The 25,953-nt window shown below is 43.2% G+C and overlaps 1 long non-coding RNA gene across 2 annotated transcripts in view; it reads right to left on the minus strand.

Moving 5' to 3' along the window:
• Positions 1–25,953, minus strand: part of LOC125457408 (uncharacterized) — a 107,547-nt gene that overhangs the window by 65,897 nt on the left and 15,697 nt on the right. The window lies entirely within an intron of this gene.

Consider the following 25,953-nt stretch of genomic DNA (forward strand, 5'->3'; position numbering starts at 1 on the left):
CTGTTCAATGATACTCAGTTTGGGATCCATTATGGACACTGAGCTCCTGACTTGATTACTCCCTGCTCAAAACATAGTCGACAGACCTGAATTGCAGAGGTGAGGGGAGAGTGAATGCAACATCTTCCCTCATGTTAGAAAGCTGGTCTAAGAATAACAAAGGATGGACATTAAGCTCGGCACCAGAAATGACAAAGACACACTCAGCCTGGCTGACTACACACTGCAAAGCCCACCTTACAAACGGCTGGGGAGCTGAGCCAAAATTGTAAGAGCTGTCCCATAGTCTAATCATAGAACAGCCTGACACAGACATACTCACTCTATCTATATTGCAGCAAATGTCCCACACTCCTCCAACACCATCCTTCCAGAAACAGTTAAACAGAATTAACTCCAGTCCCATGAAGTTTCGTGGCATCAGGTCAAACATGAGCAAGAAATCTTCTGTTGGGAAGTAAATACTGGTTAACAATGTTGAGATCCCACAAGTTATAAGTAAAATGCTCTCCAGTGGTTGGAAAGGTCAATGTTTATGGTCTATTCAGGGTCTACTCAGACAACTTGATTTCTTTAATTAGTTTTAACTTTTTTAATGATCTACATTGGACTATATTTATTCAATCTATTGTTATTAATTTCTATTATGTAAAAATTCTGCATGTTTCTTGAAATTATTTTAAGATGTTCTCCTTGCCTTGCACTAAAACATCATTTTCTGAACTCCAACAATCTACTTCCTTTGTAACACAGTGTGGAACTGAAGAAAACAGCAGGCCAGGAGGCTTCAAGGGAGCAAGAAGGCTGACGTTTCGTGTCGGGATCCTCCTTCAGAAATGGAGGAGGGGAAGAGGACTCTGAAATAAACAGAGAATGGGGGGGGGGTGGTTGGGCTGGGAAAGGTAGGTGGGATGGTAATAGCAGGTAGGTAGTGGTGGGAATTGGTCAGTGAGTTGGGAGAAGCAGATAGGTAGGAGAGAAGATGGACAGGTCAAGGAGGTGGAGATGAGAGGGAGAGTTGGTCATGGGATGAGGCTGGGGAGGTGGGGACATTTTGAAATTAGTGAAGTCTACATTGAGGCCATTGGGTTGGAGGCTTCCAAGGCAGAATATGAGGTGCTACTCCTCAAGTTTCCAAGTGGCATTATTGTGGCACTGGAGGAAGCCCAGGATGGACATATAATCCAGGGAGTGGGAGGGAAAGTTGAAGTGGTTCGCGACTGAGAGGTGTTGTCATTTGTTGCGAACCAAGCATAGGTGCTGTACAAAGTGGTCTCCAAGCCTCCACTTGGTCTCACCAATGTAGAGGAGGCCACATTGGGAACTGCGGATGCAGTAGACAACATTAGCGGATGTTCGGGTGAACATCTGTTTGATGTGCAAGGTTTTTTTGGGTCCTGGAATGGAGGTGAGTGGGGAGGTGTAGGGGAAGTGTAGCACTTCCTGCGGTTGCAGGGAAAAGTGCTGTGGGTGGTGGGTCTACCGGGGAGCGTGGAGCGGACGAGAGAGTCAGGGAGAGAGCGGTCACTCCAGAAGGCAGATAGGGGTGGGGAGGGAAATACATCCTTTGTAGTGGGGTCAGATTGCAGGTGGCGGAAGTGGTGAAAAATGATGCGTTGAATCTGGAGATTAATGCTGTGATACATGAGGACAAAGGGAATTCTGCCTTTGTTTTTATTGTGAGAAGGGTTCTGAGTGCTGAGGTGCAGGAAACACAAGCGAAGCGGTTGAGGGTGTTTTCGACCACTGAAGGGGCGAAGTTGCAGTCCTTGAAAAATGAGGACATCTGGGATGCTTGGGAGTGGAACGCCTCATCTTGGGAGCAGATGCAGCAGAGGCAGAGGAATTGGGAGTAGGCGATCGCATTCTTGCAGGAAGGTAGGTGAGAGGAGGTGTAGTCTAGCTGGCTGTGGGAGTTGGTGGGTTTGAAATAGATATCAGTTTTGCGGTGGCCACCATAGGTGAACACAGAGAGGCCCAGGAAGGAGAGAGAGGTATCAGAGATGGTCCAGGTGGACTTGAGGTTGGGGTGAAAGGTGTTAGTAAAGTTAATCAACCATATAAAGGGTATGAGGCAAGTATTTCTCCAGCACTGGAAGACTATTCAAATTTCTGAAGAAGATTGGAAGACCTAGTGAGAAATATAGAGCTCCAATCAGTGCATAAATATGTAAGGGTGAGGTGGCAATCTGATGCTGATGGACCTGAATCATCCGAGGAGCACAAACGTTCAGCGTTAATGATCTAGGAACAAAGTTTCCATGGAAGGTAAGTACAGCATGAGTATTTCAAGCATTTTCTGTCTTTATTTTAGATTTCTAGCATTCACAGTAATCTGCTTTTGTACATTTTTTTGATTGATTTGATTCTTTTTTTCATGGAGTTTAACTTTATTTTAAATATATATAGCTGGACAGAGCTAATTCACATCTCCAGAACATGTTAAACCTTATCATGTGTGGCCATTGCTGTCAAGTAATGACTCTTTTGTACATTGACTGGATCCTGAGGTAAGGTAGACGTTGCAAAATGAAAATTTAAAAGTTGTCATCCCCAATGTTTCCATCAGTTGCTTGACAGTACTGCATATAACCTGATTGCTATGGCACAGGATATTAATAGTGAGCTCAATGATTATGACATAAACATTTAATGACAATTGTTGAAATAGCAGGAGCTGTCTAAGGTAGAAATTGTCTGCAGGAGTTGACATAGCCTGCTGCAAAGCAAATTTATTCTAAATGGCAGAAGTCTATTTTAAGAGGTTGTAGAAATGCTCAGCGAGCCAATGGGTTTGGTTGGAAATGTTTCATCACCCTGCCAAGTAACATTTCCGTGCTCCTCCAGTGAAGTGTTGGTGTTCTGTCCCACTTGTTATTTCTATGCTTTAGTTTGCTGAGGTGGTTGGTATTACTTCCGGTTTTGTTTCTCAGTGGTTTGTACATAGTGTCTAATTCAATGTGTTTGTTGACGGAGTTTTGGTTGGAATACCAGGCTTCCAGGAATTCCCTGGCATGTCTTTGTCTGGCTTGTGTGATTATGGATGCGTTGTCCCAGTCAAATTTGTGTCTCATTGACCATGTGTAGTGAGACAAGTGAGAATTGGTCATGTCTCTTGGTGGCTAGTTGGTGTTCATGTATCTGTATTGTCAGTTTTCTTCTGGCTCAGACTATGTAGTGTTTCTCACAGTCCTTGCATGGTATTTTGCACATTACACCTGTTTTGCTGATTTTGGGTAAGGGATTCTTTATGTTTGTCAGTAGTTGTCGTAGGGTGGTAGTCAGTTTGTGGGCTACTCTAATACCTAGGGATCTGAATAGTCTTGTGGTCATCTCTGGAATGTCCTTGATGTACGGTAGAGTGATTAGTGAGTCTGGTCGTGTTGAGTCTTCTTGTTGTTGTCTGTCTCGGAGATAACAGCAGTTTGTGCTCTTTGGGTATCCATTCCTTTTCAAGACTCCACTGTAGGTGCTTCTGTTCTGCTTTGCATAGCTCCAGGTTGCTGTATTGTGTTGTGGCTCATTTAAATAGTGTCCTGGTGCAGGTCCGTTTGTGGGCATTGTGGTGGTTGCTGTAGTAATTGAGTATTTGGTCCATATGTGTGAATGTGCTACATTCTAGCATTACATCCAGGAAGAGTGGTCGGTTGTGGTTCTCTTCTTCTTTCATGAATTTTATCCTGGTGAGGATGTTGTTTATGTGTTGATGGGTTTCTTCTAGTTTTGCACATTTAATAATCACAAAGGTGTCATCTATTGATCAGACACAAAGTTTGCGTTGTACACTGGGGAGTGCTGTCCAAACTAATATTTGCATTCTATAGGGATTCTGGTTTGCAATCACCCTCAGATCCCTGGTTCTGACACTAGACTTAATTTAGGAATGTTAAGTGAAGAAGGCAGCAGACAGGTGTTTCAGGGCAAAGATTCTCTGCATTTATTAAATACAAAGGTGAGTCACAAGAAATCACAAGAAATTAAAATGTAGAAGTAATAAAACAAAGAGAAATAAAACAAAGATGAATAAAAACACGAGTTAAAAAGGCAAATTCAAAACAGTGGAACTGACAATATCAGTTATTAACAAGGCAAATGACTATTAGAAACTAATGGCTGAGGCCAGACGCCATCTCTCTGACCCCTCCTCCTATCGCCCCATTGATCATGACCCCACCCCCGAGCACCAAACCATCATCTCCCAAACCATCCACAACCTCATCACCTTAGGTGATCTCCCACCCACAGTCTCTAACCTCATCCCCAACCCCACACCACCTGCTTCTATCTCCTTCCTAAAATCCACAAACCTGACTGCCCTGGTCGACCCATTGTCTCCGCCTGCTCCTGCCCCGCTGAACTTATCTCCAACTATCTAGCTGCATGGCCTGCTGTGTTCATCCAGCTCCACCTATCTCAACTCCATTTTCTCCCCCTTGGTCCAGGAACTCCCTACCTACATCCATGACACCACCCACTCTCTCCACCTCCTCCAGAACTTCCAATTCCCTGGTCCCCAACACCTAATTTTTACTACGGATGTCCTGTCCCTATACACTTGCATTCCTCATACAGATGGCCTAAAGGCCCTCCGCTTCTTCCTGTCCTGCAGGCCCGACCAGTCCCTGTCCACTAACACCCTCATCCGCTTATCCAAACTCGTCCTCACCCTCAACAAGTTCTCCTTTAATTCCTTGCACTTCCTACAGACAAAGGGGGTGGCCATGGGTACCCGCATGGGCCCAAGCTATGCCTGCCTCTTTGTGGGGTACGTGGAACAATCCCTCTTCCAAAGCTACACTGGCCCTATCCTCCTTCCTCTATTACATTGATGACGGTTTCGGCACCGCTTCGTGTTCCCACGAGCAGCTTGAACAGTTCATCCACTTCACTAACACCTTCCACCCCAACCTTAAGTTTACGTGGACCATCTCTGGTACCTCTCTCTCCTTCCTGGACCTCTCTGACTCCATCTCTGACATCCACCTGGAAACCGATATCCATTTTAAGCCTACCGACTCCCACAACTACCTAGAAAACTCTTCTTCTCACCTACCTTCCTGTAAAAAGGCCATCCCCTATTCCCAATTCCTTCGCGTCCACTGCATCTGCTCCAGAGATGAGGAATTCCACTCCCGAACATTCCAGAAGTCCTCTCCCGCATTTCCCACAATCATCCCTCACACTCCCTATCTGCAATAATAACCAAAACAGAACACCCCTTGTCCTCACATACTACCCCACCAACCTCCAAATCCAACACATCTTTCTCCGACATTTCCACAATCTGCAATCTGACCCCACTACCAAAGGCATTTATCCCTCCCCACCCTTATCTGCTTTCCAGAGGGACCACTCTCTCTGTGACTCCGTCATCCGCTCCACACTTCCCTCCAGCCCCGGCATATTTCCCTGCAATCGAAGCAAGTGCTACACCTGCCCCTATACCTGCCCCCTCACCCCCATCCCAGGCCCTAAGAAGACTTTCCACATCAAACAGATGTTCACCTGCAGTGATAATGGGAACTGCAGATGCTGGAGAATCCAAGATAACAAAGTGTGAAGCTGGATGAACACAGCAGGCCAAGCAGCATCTCAGGAGCACAAAAGCTGACGTTTCGGGCCTAGACCCTTCATCAGAGAGGGGGATGGGGAGAGGGAACTGGAATAAATAGGGAGAGAGGGGGAGGCGGACCGAAGATGGAGAGAAAACAAGATAGGTAGAGAGAGGAGTATTGGTGAGGAGGTAGGGAGGAGATAGGTCAGTCCAGGGAAGATGGACAGGTCAAGGAGGCGGGACAAGGTGGTACGTAGGAAATGGAGGTGCGGCTTGACGTGGGAGGGAGGGATGGGTGAGAGGAAGAACAGGTTATGGAAGCAGAGACAGGCTGGGCTGGTTTTGGGATGCAGTGGGGGGAGGGGAGGAACTGGGCTGGTTTTGGGATGCGGTGGGGGAAGGGGAGATTTTGAAGCTTGTGAAGTCCACATTGATACCATTGGGCTGCAGGGTACCCAAGCGGAATATGAGTTGCTGTTCCTGCAACCTTCGGGTGGCATCATTGTGGCACTGCAGGAGGCCCATGATGGACATGTCATCTGAAGAATGGGAGGGGGAGTTGAAATGGTTCGCGGCTGGGAGGTGCAGTTGTTTGTTGCGAACCGAGCGGATGTGTTCTGCAAAGCGGTCCCCAAGCCTCCGCTTGGTTTCCCCAATGTAGAGGAAGCCACACCGGGTGCAATGGAAGTGCTACACTTGCCACTCCTCCAACCCCACCACACCTGGCACCTTCCCCTGCAACCACAGGAAGTGATACACTTGCCCCCCTCCATCCCCACCACACCCAGCACCTTCCTCTGCAACCGCGGGAAGTGCTACACTTGCCCCCCTCCACCCCCACCACACCCAGCACCCTCCCCTGCAACCGCAGGAAGTGCTACACTTGCCCCTAAACCTCCTCCCTCACCCCCATCCCAAGCCCCTGACACAACCGCCTCCAGAGGATCCTCCTTGTTTTCACATACCACCCCACCAACCTCCGGATACAACGTATCATCCTCCGGCACTTCCACCATCTACAATCCGACCCCACCACCCAAGACATTTTTCCATCCCCACCCTTGTCTGCTTTCCGGAGAGACCACTCTCTCCGCGACTCCCTTGTCCGCTCCTCACTCCCCTCCAGCCCCACCACACCTGGCACCTTCCCCTGCAACCACAGGAAGTGCTACACTTGCCCCCACACCTCCTCCCTCACCCCTATCCCAGGCCCCAAGATGACCTTCCATTTCAAGCAGATGTTCACCTGCACATCTGCCAATGTGGTATATTGTATCCATTGCACCCAGTGTGGCTTCCTCTACATTGGGGAAACCAAGCGGAGGCTTGGGGACCGCTTTGCAGAACACCTCCGCTCGGTTCGCAACAAACAACTGCACCTCCCAGTCGCGAACCATTTCAACTCCCCCTACCATTCCTCAGATGACATGTCCATCATGGGCCTCCTGCAGTGCCACAATGATGCCACCTGAAGGTTGCAGGAACAGTAACTCATATTCCGCTTGGGAACCCTGCAGCCCAATGGTATCAACGTGGACTTCACAAGCTTCAAAATCTCCCCTCCCCCCACTGCATCCCAAAACCAGCCCAGTTCTTCCCCTCTCCCCACTGCATCCCAAAACCAGCCCAGCCTGTCTCTGCTTCCCTAACCTGTTCTTCCTCTCACCCATCCCTTCCTCCCACCCCAAGCCTCACCTCCATTTCCTACCTACCACCTTGTCCTGCCTCCTTGACCTTTCCATCTTCTCTGGACTGACCTATCCCCTCCCTACCTCCTCACCTGTACTCTCCTCTCTCCCTATCTTGTTTTCTCTCCATCTTCGGTCCGCCTCCCCTCTCTCCCTATTTATTCCAGTTCCCTCTCCCCATCCCCCTCTGATGAAGGGTCTAGGCCCGAAACGTCAGCTTTTGTTCTCCTGAGATGCTGCTTGGCCTGCTGTGTTCATCCAGCTCCACACTTTGTTATCTTAGATGTTCACCTGCACATCTGTTAATGCAATATACTGTATCCACTGTTCCTGTTGTGGCCTCCTCTACATTAGGGAAACCAAGCAGAAGCTCGGGGACCGCTTTGCGGAACACCTGCATGCTGTTTGCAACAAACAACTGCACCTCCCAGATGCAAACCATTTCAACATCCCCCCCACTACTCCTCGGACGACATGTCCATCCAGGGCCTCCTGCATTGCCACGATGACGTAACCGAAAGATGCAGGAATAGCATCCCATATTTTGCATGGAAACCCTGCAGCCCAATGGTATCAATGTGGACTTCACAAGCTTCAAAAACTCCCCTCCCTCCACTGCATCCCAAAACCATCCCAGCTTGTCACCGCCTCCCTCACCACTCCTCCTACCTCAAGCCCCACTCCCATCTCCTACCTACTAACCTCATCCCGCCCCCTTGACCTGCCTGTCCTCCCTGGACTGAGATATTTCCATCCTATCTCCTCACCTACAGTCACCTTTACTGGCCCCATCCCCGCCTCTTTGACCTGTGTGTCTCCTCTCCACCTATCTTCTCCTCTAGCCATCTTCTATCTGCCTCCCCCTCTCTCCCTATTTATTTCAGAATCTTCTTCCCCTCTCCAATTTCTGAAGAAGGGTCTCGGCCGAAACGTCAGCTTTCCTCCTCCTTTGATGCTGCTTGGCCTGCTGTGTTCATCCAGCTCCACACCGTGTTATTAGAAACTAAACTGTAGTTTCAAACACAGACATTTTAATCTGACTTCTTGACATTGGGGCTCCATGCACTGTCACCAGCCCGCCTTCCCCACCCTGCTGGCTAGGTTTGGCTCTCGAAGAAATAGGCTCACCACTGGGTATAAACACAATTTTGAAATACAGCTGGCTATTTCCACTTGCTGTCGCCTGTGCTTCACTGAAGACTTCGGGCTGCGTTCAGTCTGGTTTGAGAACTTGGGTTTCTTTACTTCGCAATGGTTTTTGCGAGTCAGTTATCATCCCAGAAAGTGTCTGATGCCTTGACGTGGTTTTCGGAGGTCCTGGGTCGCCAGGTTTTCTGGTCGTAGTCAGTTGCCGTTGGTTCCCCTAGCACGGAACAGACCTGTTGTTGGGAGGTTTTGGGGAGAAAGTTGTGCAGATAGCACTCAGGCAGAGTAGCCGTCTGAGATTCCTCTTTTGTTGGTAGCTGCAGGGATGGCTCTCTCAGTCTCTCTCTCTCCCCCCTTCTCTTCCTTCTCTTCCTGCTTCACTCCTCTTGCCTTCACTTGCTTCTCTTTCCTTTGCTCACTTCTCTCCCCTTCATCGCTGTGCTGGGCTCAGGGTTCCAGTTATACCTCGCTGCAAGATAACAAAGTGTGGGGCTGGATGAGCACAGGAGGCCAAGCAGCATCTTAGGAGCACAAAAGCTGACGTTTCGGGCCTAAGGGCCCAGGCCCGAAACGTCAGCTTTTGTGCTCCTGAGATGCTGCTTGGCCTGCTGTGTTCATCCAGCTCCACACTTTGTTATTTTGGATTCACAAGCATCTGCAGTTCCCATTATCTCTGATACCTAACTGCAGGCCGCCCCTTATATCCTGCCAATTCTGTTGAGCCATTGTTCTTCCTCTCAGGGCTGAATGGGCTCCCTGAGTAATGTAGAAGGTGTGAATGGTTTTTTGATTGAGGTAGAAGGGATCAATGGGTTTGTAATGACCAGCATTTCCCTTGGATGGGTATCTGTTCAGTTCACCTAGTGGTGTGAAGTCTTTTTTAACATCCAAGGTGAAACAGGTTTGCATTTAGCACAATGGTGTGGAATGCTCAGTAACTTTGTGCCTAAGCACTGATTTGGAATTGAATGGGTTTATACCTGTGTAGGCTCCAAGGTTCTGAGGAAGGGTCACTGGGCCCAAAACATTAACTCTGATTTTTTTCTTCATAGATGCTGAGCTTTTCCAGCAACTTCTGTTTTTGTTTAGGCTCCAAAGGATCTGAAGTTGTCAAAGTTGTCTGTTTCCTGTGGACTGGCTTGCATTGTTTTAGCTGAGGCATCAATGGGGGGTTTTCCTTTGGTTTCAGTTCGCTCACCTCTGTCCCAGACATCTACCTGTGGGCATGTATATATCCCAATCTGTCCCAGCCAACCTCTTCCTCGCTCGGTCGCAGCCCATGGTTTCTGGACTTTCAGTATAGCATAATCCCACAACTTCTGCCTTGGGAGGGGTTTGAGTCTAGGATATGTCCACAAACTGAAGGGGATTTTTGCCCCACCTTATAAATAATGCTTCTGCAATCAGTCCTGATATTGAAGATCCCGTTGATGTTCCATTGATTTGTTTCTATATGCTGCCATTGAAGGTGAAGAGGGTTGTGAGGTACAGATCTAGTAGTTTCATGGTGATGTCCTTACTGATGTTGTTGCTGTCCAGTAGGAGCCTACGTGGCTCTTCTGGCAGTGTGGCAATTAAATCTTTGGCTCGGTTGATGTTTATGGATGTAAATGGTGCTGTTACTTTGAAGGATATCATCATCTCGTCCTCTTCTATCCTGGTGTCCTTGATGATGATGAATTCTTGGAATGAGTGGATGGTGTGTTTAATGTTGTCCACTTAATGTTTCAATATCAGTTGTAGTTCTTTGGCAGGTCTCGATGTCGGTGTGCTTGGTAGTGAGACAGTGGGTCAGAGGGGTCCGTTGGTTTGTGTACACTGGGGTGTCTATAGAATTGGGGTGTGTTGGATCCTGCTGGCTTCATTTTTTGTAATCTGTCTTGCTGATGTCTCCTGAGTTGTGTAATTTCTTCAGGGTCGTTGTAATCCAGTTCTCTAACTAAGGCGTTGGGTCTATCTCCATCTGTTGGTGGGTGTCAGTACCTGCTGGTAGTCAGTTAGCTTTCTCGATGCTTTGAGTTCTATTGAGGATGACTGTCATGGGTCTTTTGTCCGCTGGTAAGACTGCAATGTTCTTGTCTTTTCTGATCCTTTCCAAGGCTTTTTTCTCCTCTATGTTGAATGTGTTCCACATTCCTTTTTTGCTCAGTGTTGGGACTACTGTCTCTTTGATGGTCTGCTGTAATTCTTCTGTGAGTCTGTTGCTCTTTAGTGTCGACTCCAGAGCAGCCAGGAAGTCAGTCTTTTTGGCGTCTCGGTAGGTATAATTCAGTCCACCTACTCAGACAGTCTTCTCAGTGTCTGTAAGCGGTCGGTCCGAGATGGTTCTCATCCATACACCTGTGTTGTTAGCTTTGTTAACGTGGATGATTTTGGAAAATTTTTCTTGAAGGCCTATTCTTTACTTTGTTCTGGTATTTTGCTGTTGCATGCTGGTGGCTTGTTCCAGTGTGGATGGCCATTTCTGGTCGGTTGCTTTGGAGCACAGCGCTTTTTGACGCACAGTTTCCCACTCGTATTTATGGAGGTAGTTGAGGGCATTGTTGATCATAACCCTTACCATTCTGTCCAGCTGTCCTCCGTGCCTGTGGATTGTTGACAGATGGTTTATATCTTAAGCTTTGTGGCAGTACTTGCTTTCTGAGGCATTCGTGCAGGTAGTATAGTTCTCTGTGGATCATGCTCAGTCGATGGCATTTGTTTCCCAGCTGTGGGTCAGTTTGAGGATGTTGTGCCCCTGTAGGTGTTTAAAGTTTTCGAGAAGATTTCCAACCGGAACTCCATCAACAAACACATTGAATTTGACCCTGCGTACAAACCACTGAGAAACACAGCTGGAAGCAATGCCAACCACCCCAGCGGACAATACAAGTGGGACAAAATACCAATGCTTCACTGGAGGCGCACTGACCATGTTACCTAGCAGAGTGACGAAATGTTTGCAACCAAACCCACTGGCTCGGTGCGCACGTCTACAACCTCATCCACAACCCGAGCTCCAAATCATTAAAAAAACTTTAAAGAAGTCCATTTTGTAATACTGAGGGAACACCAGTTCTGGGATAATGATGTTCATCTACACATTGGTTCAAGTGTAGTTCTTTAGTCCTCTCCTCCCTTCATGGGCTGTTCTGGCTTCTCCAAATTTAAAACATTGCATCATCAAAAGCACTTGGCATCCTAACCACATAGGTGGCTGCAAATGAATTAGGAGTTGAGAATAAGATGTTTTTTGCCAAATTACAAAATCTTATGTAGTTAAAAAAATCAAGTCATAATTAATGCTGCTGAAACAAAATGTTCAGCAAAAAATGTTGAACAATGCTACACAAGACAACTCGACAATATTGCAGACATTTTGTATGTACAAGCTACAAGCAACTAGGCATTCATCGCCATCTCAGGAACAGCAAACATTTTTGAATCACACACAATGCAATGTCCTGTGATGTAGATGCACCATGATAGCATCTACCCTGAGACACAGACTAATGATTAGTAAGGTTGTGCGCAGTGAGCAAAACCGTAAAAAAAACTCTAAAATGCAAATTCTATATTTTGATATGGACTTATTATAACCTTTGTCTCCATGTTGATGAACTGTGTACAATGATTGCAGCATTGATGTAAAAACACCTCTAAATTAACCTGTTGGTAAATATTCATAGATTATTTTTCACACTGCTGGAATTTCATTTGAGAAGTCATCTTTTCAAAATAAGAACATTTTACAATTTCCTTGATGTTAGTCTTTCCATTATAACACCTTGTTTCGAAGGTAGTTTAGACATCAAACTAAACAATTTGGATAAGACCTTTGTAACGTACCTTACGTTTTCATCAATTTCCAGGTCAACATTTCAGTTGTTACTGCCTGTAGTCAATTTTGAGCTATTTTGTATCAGTAATTAGGAACTTTATTTCATTCCTGACTTTTAGATGTGGCTCTAAACATAAACTCTGGATTACAGCTCAACTGCTGTATCTTATTAGGCTGAAAAATGCTTCTTTCAAAAAGCAAAAGAAAACAAACAAGGTCTCAAATTGCACGAAGCGTAGAATGATTAGAAACAAAGTCACTAATCTCTTTAGATTCACTAAAATAAATTGGTACAACCAAGCCATCAGTGAAAACAGATGTCCAGAAACATTACTTATTTTCTGGAACATTGGTAAGGAGTCAGTAGTGTCCCATTGCCAGCTGAATTTATATTGGTCAATGATGACAAGTAGAATTTTCTTACATTTTCTACAATATTAATATACTTTCCCTGAGACATAGCTTTTTATGAACTTTTAAGCTTTTTTTTCAGTTTTTCAGCAACTTCATAAAATTGCCAAGGAAATTAAGGGCTAATTTCACAAATCTCAACAGTCTTATGTCGCGAAATTACACATTATCTATTGGCAAATTTTTTTCTCGATATAAAATTGAGCCTCTAAAGTCAGTGGAATATTTGCTTATCAGGATCCGGAATACTGTTCATTTTTTTTGGCTAAGTAGAAGTTGCATCATGTTTTTTTATCGAGATTTCTATTGTGAGGCCCAATGAGATTTCCAAGCATTTCTTATCAAATGCATCTTATTAACTACCTAACCAGCCCCTACAGGATTCAACATGTTTGATTCCAGCCCTCCCATAACATTTATCATTGCCAGAACAGCTTGCCACTCAGTAGATATCTACCAAAATGCTGGTATCTCTTGCAGCTGCAACAACTTTGAAAGGTTACTGCACTCTTGAACGGGCACCAGCATTCCAAGGCTGCCCTACTCGTTTGTGGACAGATTCTGAATGTGCTGGAGAAGGAGAGGACAGCATTCCAATTTTCCAGCAGAACCTGGAGGCTCTGATCTAGTAGATGGTACAGTCTCTTCCCAGAGAACTGAGAGAGGAGTCCATTTCAGCAAACCCTGACAACCTGGTTGGAGGTCACCGCCCAGGTTAATGCTAGTCTCTGCCGTCCAGAGGAATGATCACCAGTACAGTAAGATGGTCAATTGTCTTTTCTGCTGCATCAGTCTGAGTGCTACCCTCTTCTCCCTGCTCATCCCATTCACTCTATCAGTAATACCGATCCCACATCTTTAAAATGCTCATGTTTTGCCATTCTTATCATAGATTGCAACACTTTTCCTCACTCACTTCTTGGAAAGTTTCTGCATGGATGTGAAGGCATCAGTGTCCACTGACAGAATAAGTGCCGCTCTCCATCCCACTGAAAATGTCACAGCAGTTCTGTCATGAGTTTCATTTATTGCACACCTAATCACAGGCTGTGACGCATTCTTTCCCGTGACCTGGAGGTTTACCACCTCTATACTGAAATATTTAGTTTCCCCAGCAGCCATCTCCCCCACATTGGAGAAGAAGAGTGCTGAGGGCTCACAGGAAGCTTTGTAAGTCTGCCTCTTGCACTTTCCACCAGCTCATATACTGACACCTCCATGGACACATCAAGCTTAGAAGGTTTGGGAGCACAATCTAGTGAATATTTCACCGTGATAGCTCTGCAGCTAGCTGTGGAAGACACGTACCAGGCTGATGGTACATGGAAGACTTCCAGAACAAAAGCGCTGCTCAGTCCCAGGAAAGAGAGGGCCATGTGGTGTCAACAATCAGCAACGTTATCAACATGGACAAGGAGGAACAGAACTACAGTAAGTCATGTAGGATGTAATGGCATTCATTGTCCAAAAGTGCTGTGAGCCATGCTACAACTTGGCTTTGCAAATTGGTTGAAATTCAGTTGTTCTATTTCTTCGACAGTGATGGAATTCCAACATTTAGAGTGAGAGTCTTGCCCTTATTTACCTGCAATGCAGGGCATAGTCCCTACAACAATTGTGTCCACATACTAGGATGTTCAGCCATTAAAACATAGCCTAGCTATGTAGTCAATTTTAACCGTTTTGTGTACGTTCCTGGGAATAAAACAGGCATGTCAGCAAGAGGTGGCTTTTTGCAGGGAGCTGAATAGACAAACCCAACGTTCTGTCTTCTTGTTAAATCTCTCCTTGTTTGTTGTTTTCCTGACACTTTACAAATGTGATATTTACTTCGCACTGGACTTTGTCAGTCACTGCATTTGATCTATAGTAATTTTACGCAACAATCCTATCTGAAAGAAAAAAAAACTTTTTTATCAATTAAAAGGAAAAACTGTCTATAAATACGTCAGGTTTCTGATCTGTTGTCATGAAAGGCATTGAGTGGATATGCATCGTTCAGGACTATGTTGTACAGTTAATTTATTGACTGAACCATATGGAATTGTGGATCAAGATGTTGATGCCATTGATCCCTGTATAATTACTGGGATGTACTTGGCACTGACCTTGCTGATGTAGCCATGGTACAGATATATTATTTATAAGGTATTGGCATGTATCAACACCATTATAAATTAAACCTGGACCGCCATGAGATCAGCTCCGGTCAGCTATTTGGTATTTCCTCATTTCCCCTACCAAATCTGAAGAGTTTAATGGACCTAGGAGAACTGTTTGTAAAGGGATGCAATTAAACATTATTGCTGGCTTCTTTTTTTCTGGGAATCCGGACCAAGAGCATTGCTGTACATATATTTGGAGACAAATGTAATGTCTGCACACTTCTTACTCACAATCATACAGTAATAAAGACCTAGATCATTTATTAATTTTTAAACTTGCAGCTTTATATTTGATACAAAGAAAATAGAACACCACAAGTGGAATGGTTACTTAAACATTGTAACTAATACATTGTAAATTACATGGGCTGTTTGCCACATCCTCCTATTTGTACTAAAAAATTGAAATTACTGCATTATTACATCATGTCATTTAACTTAAAACCACAGGATAATTCTCCATAGGCATTGCTGTGAAAGGTCCAGCAGTTTTTTGTAATTATGTAGAGATAGGCACATGATGCTGCACGTTAAAACTTTGCTGTTTTCTGATCTTTTTAACCACAGACAGATATTTTTGTTTCCAATTCTGTAGTTATGATTGATCTATTTCATTTAACATGTTCCAATCATTCAAGAAAGTATTTCAGCCCACATGTATTAAAAGCCAATTTACAAACAAAAATCTTTTACTGCTGTAATCGGTTACGTTTAAATTGAAATCATGTGATGATGAAAGCGTGTTGATTCCAGGAAACATTCTTAGATGTTCAACCCAAAGAACCTAAATGCAGCTTTGTTTTTTTTTCTTATGTTCCTGCAAAAGTGCCAAGCATTGTTTGTCACTGCTATATGTCCCTCAGCTGTCAAAGATCCCTACATTAACATGACAATCTAAATAACTGCCTTTTTTCTGCTATTTCTGGTTAGGAAAGGTCAAAAGTTAGAGGATAACATAATGTTGCAGTTGCTTGGAGTTGGAGAAAAGTGAGCTGTAGTTTAAGGTTACAATCTTCCAGTCTTCATAAGAAGGTCAATAACTTTGTATTTTAAATTCCACTATTGTTTCTGTAAATAATTATTCACTTTCTGTACCAAACTTTATTTCCATTATTGCCCCATTTCAACTTGGACCATCACCCCATTGTTGTGTTATCACTTCCGTCCTCCGCCCTATCACAGATCATTTGTTCTTTCCCTGTGCCAAACCCACTTCTAATCCACTAACCCCTTGCTGTCTTTACATTTGCTTCAAAACTGTTCACCTCTCTGACACCATCTAGGAGAATGTAATTCGCCTGAAACATCAATTCTACCCCAGCCAGCATACAAGCTTTCCGATTTGCCAAGCATTTCCAATATTTTCTGTTTTTATCCTTTCTAGTTAAGTTTATTTTTGCAATGTCAATTTGTTGGAGAAATAATTTCAAAGTATTTGCAATTTGCTACAAATCATTATTAACTGTACATAATAATACATTAACACTTGGACAGTTATGGTATACATGAAACATCAATTCTGACATAATATAGAAGAATTGCCTGGGGCAAGTAGCAAACAGATGAGTATATTCCTGAAAAATCTCCTTCTGACTGTATTTAAACAGAAATCTTGTGCTGCTTTGGTGATGTTCATGGAGGCTTCCTCTTCACCAAGCCTAGAGTGTTTTCTCATGTTTCCTTCTCAAACCTGCCTCATTACCTATGCACTACATGTCCATAGTGTCCTTCACTTTGCTCCGAGTCAGCATAGGTGGAAGCACTCATCACTGCTGTGATATCTTTGGATCTGTGGCACTGGCACCATCTTTAGAGCCCATATTGCACCCAGTCAAGCAATGGCTGGAGCCATTGAGAGTGGTGGGCCTGTGGAATTCATTACCACAGAGCACAGTGGAGCTGGGACATTAAATGTCTTCAAGGCAGAAATTGATAAATTCTTGATCTCACAAGGAATTAAGGGCTACAGGGAGTGTGCAGGTAAGTGGAGTTGAAATGCCCATCAGCCATGAATAAATGGCGGAGTGGACTGGATGGGCCGAACGGCCTTACTTCCACTCCTTTGCCTTATGGTCTTATGGAGCTGCTGTTCATCATGAACATACTGGGAAAGCATCTTCAAACCAACGTTACTCAGACCGCATTGGTGATATGGATAACATTTCGTTGCAGATACAAAAGTAATCTGTTCCTATTCAACAACCAAGCTGCACCCCTTGGCCAGCATTCCAATTTACAACCGTGTCTAAGGAACACTACTATTTTGCCAATTCATCCAACATCTCATTGTTTAATGTGAAATCATCACATACAGGAAAGCTTTCAAATGATTTAAAACATGCATGTTTAATAAGGAACTGCAAAAAGTAAACAAACAAACAGAAACTGCATTTACATTTGGGAACAGACAGGGACTGCTTGCCTTTCAAAAACAAGAAACTAACAGTCAATGAGTGACCAATACACCATTATTCATCACCTAGAACTGGGTGTCAGTTAAGTCTTGGGTCTGGTGACCATTCCTCAGAGCTCCCTCACTTCTGAGGAAGGGTCACTGGACCTGAAACATTAACTCTCCTTTTTTTCTTCACAGATGCTGCCAGACCTGCTGAGCATTTCCAGCAACTTCTGTTTTTGTTCATGACTTACAGCCTCCACAGTTCTTTCAGTTTTTATTTTGTCAATTAAGTCTTGTTTGTTGCGGCGCCTTATCATGTAGAAGGTGATGGTCATCCTCCTCAAAGTCCTCATTTTCTTCCTTGGAAATCTGCAGTAGCTCTCCCAACTCTTCAGAGGCCATCATATCCTCTCGTTGCTTACTCCAATTGTATAAAACATACCAAGCCCAGATTATGTGGCACACTGTAATTGTAGTGTACTGCAAGAACCCTCCAGACTGATCTAAGCATTGGAATATAATCTTCAGCATGTCTATCATTTGTTCCACCATGTACTGAGTGAAAGGATGGTCTACACAGTTCTTATGTTTGGCCTCAGTCAGGGGATTTCATAACGGCATCATCAATCTTAGTCCCAGTCAATAGCCCTCATCTCCGAGTAACTATTTTTGCAAGGGTTTTGGCCCCTCAAATTCAGCAGGAACATGGAGCTTCTCAAGAAAGGGACATCATGACAGATCCCAAAGTACCTGGAGGAGTATTCTAAGATATGATATCAGTGACCACAGATCACTTTTGGGATGGAATCTTTTCCTGCTGATGAATTCAACTGCATTTTGATATAATATGCTCAATGTGATGTGTGTACACTCTATTGACCCCCACACCTTTGGGAAAACTAGTTACGATGCCAGATCCAACAGTCTGGGCTGCAGCACTGACAGCCCCACACCCATATGAGAAACAAGATGAAGTGATGTGTGTGATCAAGCACAAATTGCATTAATAATTATCTTGATACTGCTGAATTGAGAGAACCCAGGTAATTCCCAATGGTTTCATAGAAGCAGTCATTAGCAAAAAATTTTAACACAGCCTTGATGTCCACCAGACATCAGATTAACAGCATTGATAACCCTGCTGTGCTTGGATTGATTATACTCCTGTTGAACCTGGGTGAGCAATGTAAGAAACACAAAATGTTCTTTGTAATGTGAGCAGTATACATTCACATCACTCAGAAATGAAGGTTCAACGTACTCCTCCATACATTGCACTCCAACAGTTAGGCATCAAATGCCTCCACATGAAACTTTGACATAGGAGAGATCTGATGCCAATTGATGTAGTTCAAACCATATCATGCAAGTACAGCAGGACGATGTACAAAGTGCTGCATAAATATTTACATCTTATCCCTCCCTATCTCAAAGCCTGACGTCATCCAAAAAAGGCATCCAAAATAGGTGCATGTTGGTGAGTATTTAGATCTCAAGGTGAGACAAAATCCAACCAGTACCCCTGTGCACATTGAGAAAAACATCTGATTCTACAAATTGATTTTCAAAAGTGGGGTGAGAGTCTTGCTAATGAGCAACAGAAGGTTTATTTGCAAACAACCACATTTTATTAGCACTTAATTTCCCACTTTCCAAAGAACATCCCATCTCCCCATCCCTGTAACTCTGTATTTTCCATGGCTAACCCACCCAGCCGACGTACTGCGGAACAATTTAACATGGCCAATCTACCTAAACTGCATATCTTTGGACTGTGGAAAGAAACTGGAGCACCCAGAGGAAATTCACGCAGACACAGGGAGACGTGCAAACTCCACACAGACAGTTGCCCAAGGCTGAAATCGAAGCCAGGTCCATGGCGCTGTGAGACAGCAGTTCTAAGCACTGAGCCACCATGCCAACCACCCAGTGATAGCAGCTTGATGTATGCATTCGTTCATGTGAAAAAGTGCCTTAATCCCCTCACAACTGCAGCACTTGTGACAAATTGTCATAATTTGTTATCATTTGGGAGATAGCTTCAGTTTTTATGTCAAGCTATAAAGTTGTGCAATTCTAAATTTCTGACACATCGTAGTATTCACCAATGGGGATTATTTTATGTGGATGAATCACTGCAAACAGCTGTTCTGTTTCCAGATGAAATATGGGCTCTTGTAAACACAGATAGGCTGAATTACTCTTGGGAGCAGATATATAATGTTCTTCAACAGATGGCCCTTATTTGTAGGCGATGCTATCGTTCTTTAACAGTATTGAATACCTATCAGCCAATGACTTGTATCTCAACAGTACTGTCTCAGAATCCACATCTATGAAAAACATTGTCTGCTTCCATTTCATTCATATCAGAACAAAGCCGTTTATAAACTGTTCCAGCAATAGTCTAGATGAATCGTGATAATTTCATTTAATGATCATTTGAGGTTTTTAAATTTAAAACTTGCATTTTGTAACATTAACTGAGCTAAATTATTTACATTTTGGCACATTTGTAAAGCTTAAGCAAACTTGTCTGAAGAATTTAAATTTGTAAATGCATAGTGATACATGTTGAATTATAAGAATGCACTGGTATAGAATTTTCTCCCCATCAAGGGATTGCTTTGCTTTGAAACAAAAGGAGAAAATCCGTGTCCCAGGTAAGGATGTCAATTCAGGAAAAAAAAGAACGAAACTATAAAACATAGAGGAGAAATAACAGGAAAAGTAAGGGAAAGGTTAAGTAAAAGAGAAAAGTTAAAAAATAATCAAGAGGAGCAAAAACATTTCAGGTAAACATGTATGAGCCAGGTATATGCATGAAACCAGAAAAAGGAACTAATATCAAGGTTTAAAAATATACGACAAAATCATTTTAAAAATAAAAATGATTGTATAATTGGGAAAACGGAAGTAACAAGTAACACTGAGCATGCATTTCAAAAACATAAACATGGTCAGACATATTCAAATAAAGTGGCCACTATCAAGAATCAAACTTTGAAAAAAATGACAAATATTATACCAAAAATCAAAGGCATCAACAAAGCAAATGTGGCAGTTTTATTTTTCTTCCGGTAGCTTTTGAAAGCTTTTGACATTATTTTGACATCATTTGCTTTTGACAGTTTTCATTAATTCTAAAAACAATCTTTCAGGAATCACTTGAACTAATAGGCACCAAAATGTAATCTTTCAACTATCAGTTGATATCGTTTGCACTGAAGAGCAATCACATTATTGTAAGTTGACGTCCTGAGGGTTATCAACTGATATCATTGTCATTAATTGGTGTAGAATATTTTATCATAGCACTCCAGCATATGCAAGTTACCATAATTTGATTTCCTTCAGTTCTTTCACTGAACAAAGGTGAAGCTAAGGGACAATTTGACTAAGTTTCACACATCAGTGTTAAGTCAATCTGTACGGTTTTCTGAGTATGACACCACAACTTCTCACAAGAGTGAATTACCCATAGACGGCATGATTCTTCATCACCTCACTCCTAGATTGCTATCATCTCTCTCCCGCCCAAATTCACTACCCAGTCTCTCTCTATATCTTTCAGTGCCTGCAAATTCTTAACCCATCACTTTCTGCTGTCATCTCTTTCCATCTCTCACCAATATTCACTGTCTCTGAATTGTCTCTCCCAAACCTCATCCCAGAATTTTCTGCCTCCTGATTTGTCTCACTCACTCCAGCAGCTGCTCCATTCTTCAGGAATCATTCTAATGTTCTGCCTGAGCCAAAAATGTCATCACAGGTTCTAAGTTCAGCATGAAATGAAGAGAAAATGGTTTTTACTTGAAGCTGCTGAGAAATAATTTGTTTTGTGGGAAGTGCACCCGGCTGCAGCTCCAGACAGACTGTGTTAGGGAATGGGAGCTGGAGCTGGATGCACTCATGATCATCCAGGGTGCAGAGAAACTCATTGATAAGAGCTGTAGTGAAGTGGTCACTCTAAGGTGCAGGTAGCTGAGTGACCACCAGAAGAAGTAAGTAGGCAGGTGATGTAGGGTTCCCCAGTGGCCATTTTCCTCAATAACAGGTATACCACTTTGGATAATGTTGCAGGGAATGACCTTTCAGGGGCTAGCAACAGCAGTCAAGCCAGTGGCACTATGACCGGCTCTGAGGCTCAGAGGGAAAAGGTGCAGTCAGGCAGAGCAATAATGATAGGAGACTCAGTTGTGAGGGAGTCAGACAGAAGATTCTATGGCCGCAGAAGAGACACCAGGATGGTGTGTTGTTTTCCAGGTGACTGTTCAAGGATGTCTCTGAGCGGTTTCAGAACATTCTGAAGGGAGAGAGTGAACTGCCAGAGGTCATTATGCACATTGGTGAAGATGACATGAGTAGACAAAGGGATGTGTTCCTTGAAATGAGTACAGGGAGTTAGGTTAGAAGTTGAAAAGCAGAACCTCAAGGATAGTGATCTCTGGATATCTCCCAGTGCCACGTGCCAGTTAGGTTAGAAATAGAAAGATCGGCCAGATGAATGTGCGGCTGAGGAGCTGGTATAGGGGCAGAGTTTTTAAGTTCTTGGATATTTGGCATCTCTTCTGGGATAGTGGTGACCTGTACAAAGGGATGAATTGCACTTGAGCTGGAGGGGCACCAACATCCTTGTGAAGAGATTTGTTAGTGTTACCAGGGAGTGTTAAAAACTAGAGATAGTAGGAACTGCAGATGCAGGAGAATCTGAGATAACAAGGTGTGGACCTGGGTGAACACAGCAAACCAAGCAGCATCAGAGGAGCAGGAAAGTTGATGTTTCGGGCCTAGACCCTATACCTTTTAGGGTCTAGACCCGAAACGTCAACCTTCCTGCTCCTCTGATGCTGCTTGGCTTGCTGTGTTCATCCAGTTCTACACCTTGTTATCTCAGGGTTTAAAACTAGTTTGGCAGGGAGGTGGGACTCTGAATAACAGAAGAAACATCGAGAAGTCAAGGGAAAATACATTAGTCATTGAGAGCAAGTTTACTGTTCGGGATAGCCAGGGGCTCAGTGAAGGGAGGGAAAAGACTTCTGGTTTAAAGTGCATTTATTTCAATGCACAAGGCCTGACTGATAAAGCAGATGAGCTCAGGACAAGGATTGGTTCTGGAGACTGGGATATTATAGCCATAACAAAAACATGGCTGAGAGCGAGGAAGGACTGGCAGGTCAATGTCCCAAGATACAGAAGCCACAGGCATGACAGAAGTACAAGTGAATGAGGAGGGAGAGTTGTCCTTTGATAAGGGAGGACATAGCTATGCTTAGAGAGGATATTCTTAAGGGGTCATCAAATGAGGGCATATGATTAGAACATAGAAGCAAGGAGGGAACGGTAGAGAGATTGCAGATACCTGAAGGAATAACAGAGTAGTATTGGTTGGAGATTTCAATTGCCTCTGTATTGACTGGGCCACCCAGAGTGTAGGAGGCCAGATGGGGTGGAATTTGTCAAAGGTGTCCAAGAAAGTTTCCTAAATCAACATGTAGAGGGCCCGACTTGGGACGGTGCAAAACTGGATCTCCTTTTACGAAACAAAGTTGGATAAGGGACTTGAGTGTCAGTCAGAGAGCACTTCGGGTCCAGTGACTGTAACTCTCTTAGTTTTAACATAGTTTTAGAGAAACATAGTTAAGGAGAAACATAGGACAGCCCCATAGGTTAAGGTGCTATACTGGAACAGGGCCAATTTTGGGACAATTAGGCAGGATCTAGTAGCAGTTGATTGGGTGAGTTTGTTTGAAGAATAAGAGACGACTGGCAAATGGGAGGTTTTTAGAAGTCTGATATCAAGAGCCCTGGGACAGCATGTCCCTGTTAGGGTGAAGGGAAAAGCTGGAAGGTTTAGGGATCCTTGGATGATAAGGGTTTTTAATGCTATGGCTAGGAAAAAGAAGAAGGCATTATTGGGTTTAAGCTATTGGACTCAAGTGAATCCCTAGATGACTATGAAAAGTATAGGAACATACTTAAGATCATCTGAAATCAGAAGAGCAAAAAGAAGGTATGAGATGGATTCGGAGATAAATTCAAAGATAATCCCAAGAGGTTCTATAGCTATATTAAGAGTAAAAGGGTAGCTAGGGAGAGAATGGGTCTCCTTAAAGATCAGCATGGCCATCGATGTGTGGAGCGACAGGAGATGGGGAAGATTTTTAATGAATATTTCTTCTCAGTATTTACTGATGCGGGAATCACAGATGCTAAGGAAATTTAGGAAACTGCTGGGAATGTTTTGGACTGCATGTGTATTAACAGAGAGGAGGTGTTTGCAGCCTTAGATCGCATTAAGGGAGATAAATTCCCTGGGCCTGATCATGTCCATCCTCAGACATTGCGGGAGGCTAGGAAGGAAATTGCAGATACCCTTGCAGAGATTTTTGCTTCATCTTTAGTCGCTGGTGAGATTCTGGAAGACTGCAGGGTGGCCAATCTTGTTCCATTATTTAAGAAAGGTAGCAAATACAAGCCAGGGAACTATAGTGCCAGTGAGCCTGACATCAGTGGTAGGCAAATTATTGAAGATGATACTGAGGGACAGGATCAACCAACAGTTTTAGTCACTTTGTTAAAGGAAATACATAGTTAAACTGGAAAGTGTGCAAAGAAAATTTATGAGGATGTTGCCAGGACTAGTGCTTCTGACTTATAGGGAGAGATTGACCAGGATAGGACTTTACTCCTTGGAACATAGGACGGGTAACCTTATTGAGGTGTATAAAATCATGAGGTTTAAGGTGATGGGGAAAGATTTAAGAAGGACATGAGGGGCAACTTCTTCACTCAGAAAGTGGTGTGTAAATGGAATGGGCTGCTAGAGAAAATGGTTGAGGCAGGTACTACAACAACATTTAAAAAACAATTGCTTATGTACATGGATGGGAAGGGTTGAGAGGGATATTGACGAAACAAAGGCAATTGGAACTAGCTGAGTAGGCACCAAGATCAGCATGGACCAGCTTTGGCCGAAGGGTCTGTTTCCATGCAGTATTATTCTATTATTGTGAAGGGCAACTCTGGACTGCCAGCACCTGAACAGATGCACAGTTGTGTTTTACCAATGCTTAAATGCAAAGGATGACTGTATGTGTGGAGTTTGCACATTCTCCCCGTGTCTGTATGTGTTTCCTCTGAGTGCTCCGGTTTCCTCCCACAGTCCAAAGATGTGCAGGCTAGGTGGATTGGCCATGCTACATTGCCCCATAGTATCCAGGGATATGTAGTCTAGATGTATTAGCCATGGGAAATATGGGTTTACAGGGATAAGGTGGGGTTGGAGCCTGGTCAAATGCTCTTCAGAGGTTCAGTGCAAGTTTGATGGGCCAAATTACCTTTTTCTGCTCAGTAGAGATTTTATGATTCTATGATTTGATAACAGTATTATTTGTAAGAGCAATAAAAACAAAACTGATGTCAATGTTTTCTGGTAGGGTTGAGGTCAAAGGTCATGCATTTGATCCACTTATTGGATCCTAGTCCATTTTATATTTAATAGTTTTACTGTGCAAAAATTTATAATCACCCCAAAGATTGGTTTCATCACGTAAGAATTTGCTGATCCTAATATTTGGTGCCAAATGTACAGTTCTACTTGAATAAACAATAACATCCTCAGGAGAATGGGATTCTGCTTCAGGAAATTGTTATCATCACCATTTATAAATAAGAAATATAAAAATAGAAATTTTTAGAAATATTAGAACTAGATTTTCTTTCTTGCCTTCTGTAATAATGTGACAGATGAACTTTGAACATATGCTTCCAGTGCAGTCTTTTTTTAATGGCGCAGTCTCATGCAATCAGATGTGATTAACATTTGAAAACATTCTTTGCATTAACATTAACGTGAAGTTGTATTTGTTTGAAAGTTGTCTGTTACAATGTTAAAAGAGCATGGATTTTTAATTTGGGCTTTATGATTTTTGGTGATAAAATATGTGTATGTCTTTGCCAATACTGGGGTCATGCAGGCAAATACTTGATTGCAGTTTAGCGTGAATTGCATGAACTGTTTTCAGTTGACTGTACCCAGTGTTTAACTGTTGTAATGCCATATATACTTGAGCAAAAGTCGATATCATGTAAAAGCTGACACCCTACTTGTGGCCAAAAAATCTGGAATTTTCTATGTATCACCTGTTAAAAGTCTACCATTTTTCTTGACAGACAGCAGATCAACATTTGTGTGTCAAGGTATTATCCCGTAGATAAATGTTAAAATGGGTAAATGAATCTTTTTCTCATGCTATTCTGTGTTTTGAAGCACAATTCATACTGGCATTAGGCTATGGAATTCTAAAGTTCATTATCGAGTGAGCACTACAATTAGTATAAGTAGTGTGATGTAACGTTTATTACTGCATCATTTCCAATCTAAGGCAGATCTATGTGCATTTACTTCATTATAATTACCGTATCCCTGCTCTATTCCTATTCGATTGGATGTATAGCTGTTGACGATTTCTCGTGGCTACAATGGTTGGTGAGACTGTATGAGAGTCAAATGCCTGATATACTTTATATTAGAAATAAAAGCTTAAAATGTTAGTTCGAGAAACTAAAACAACAGTAGATGAGAGAAAATATAGGGAAGTGGGAGAATTTGGCACAATGGGTCAGGTCAGAGTCAGATGAAAACCTCCCTTTGTGTGCAGTTGGTCTTCTGCAACTTTGGACTGTGACATGAATTTCAGGCCCTTGTAATAGTCAACCCCATAAATTTAATCTCAAAAAATCATCTAAAAAATTTGATTTTTACACAA

This window comes from Stegostoma tigrinum, chromosome 14 (genome assembly GCF_030684315.1).
Source record: "Stegostoma tigrinum isolate sSteTig4 chromosome 14, sSteTig4.hap1, whole genome shotgun sequence".
Classification (NCBI taxonomy): domain Eukaryota; kingdom Metazoa; phylum Chordata; class Chondrichthyes; order Orectolobiformes; family Stegostomatidae; genus Stegostoma; species Stegostoma tigrinum.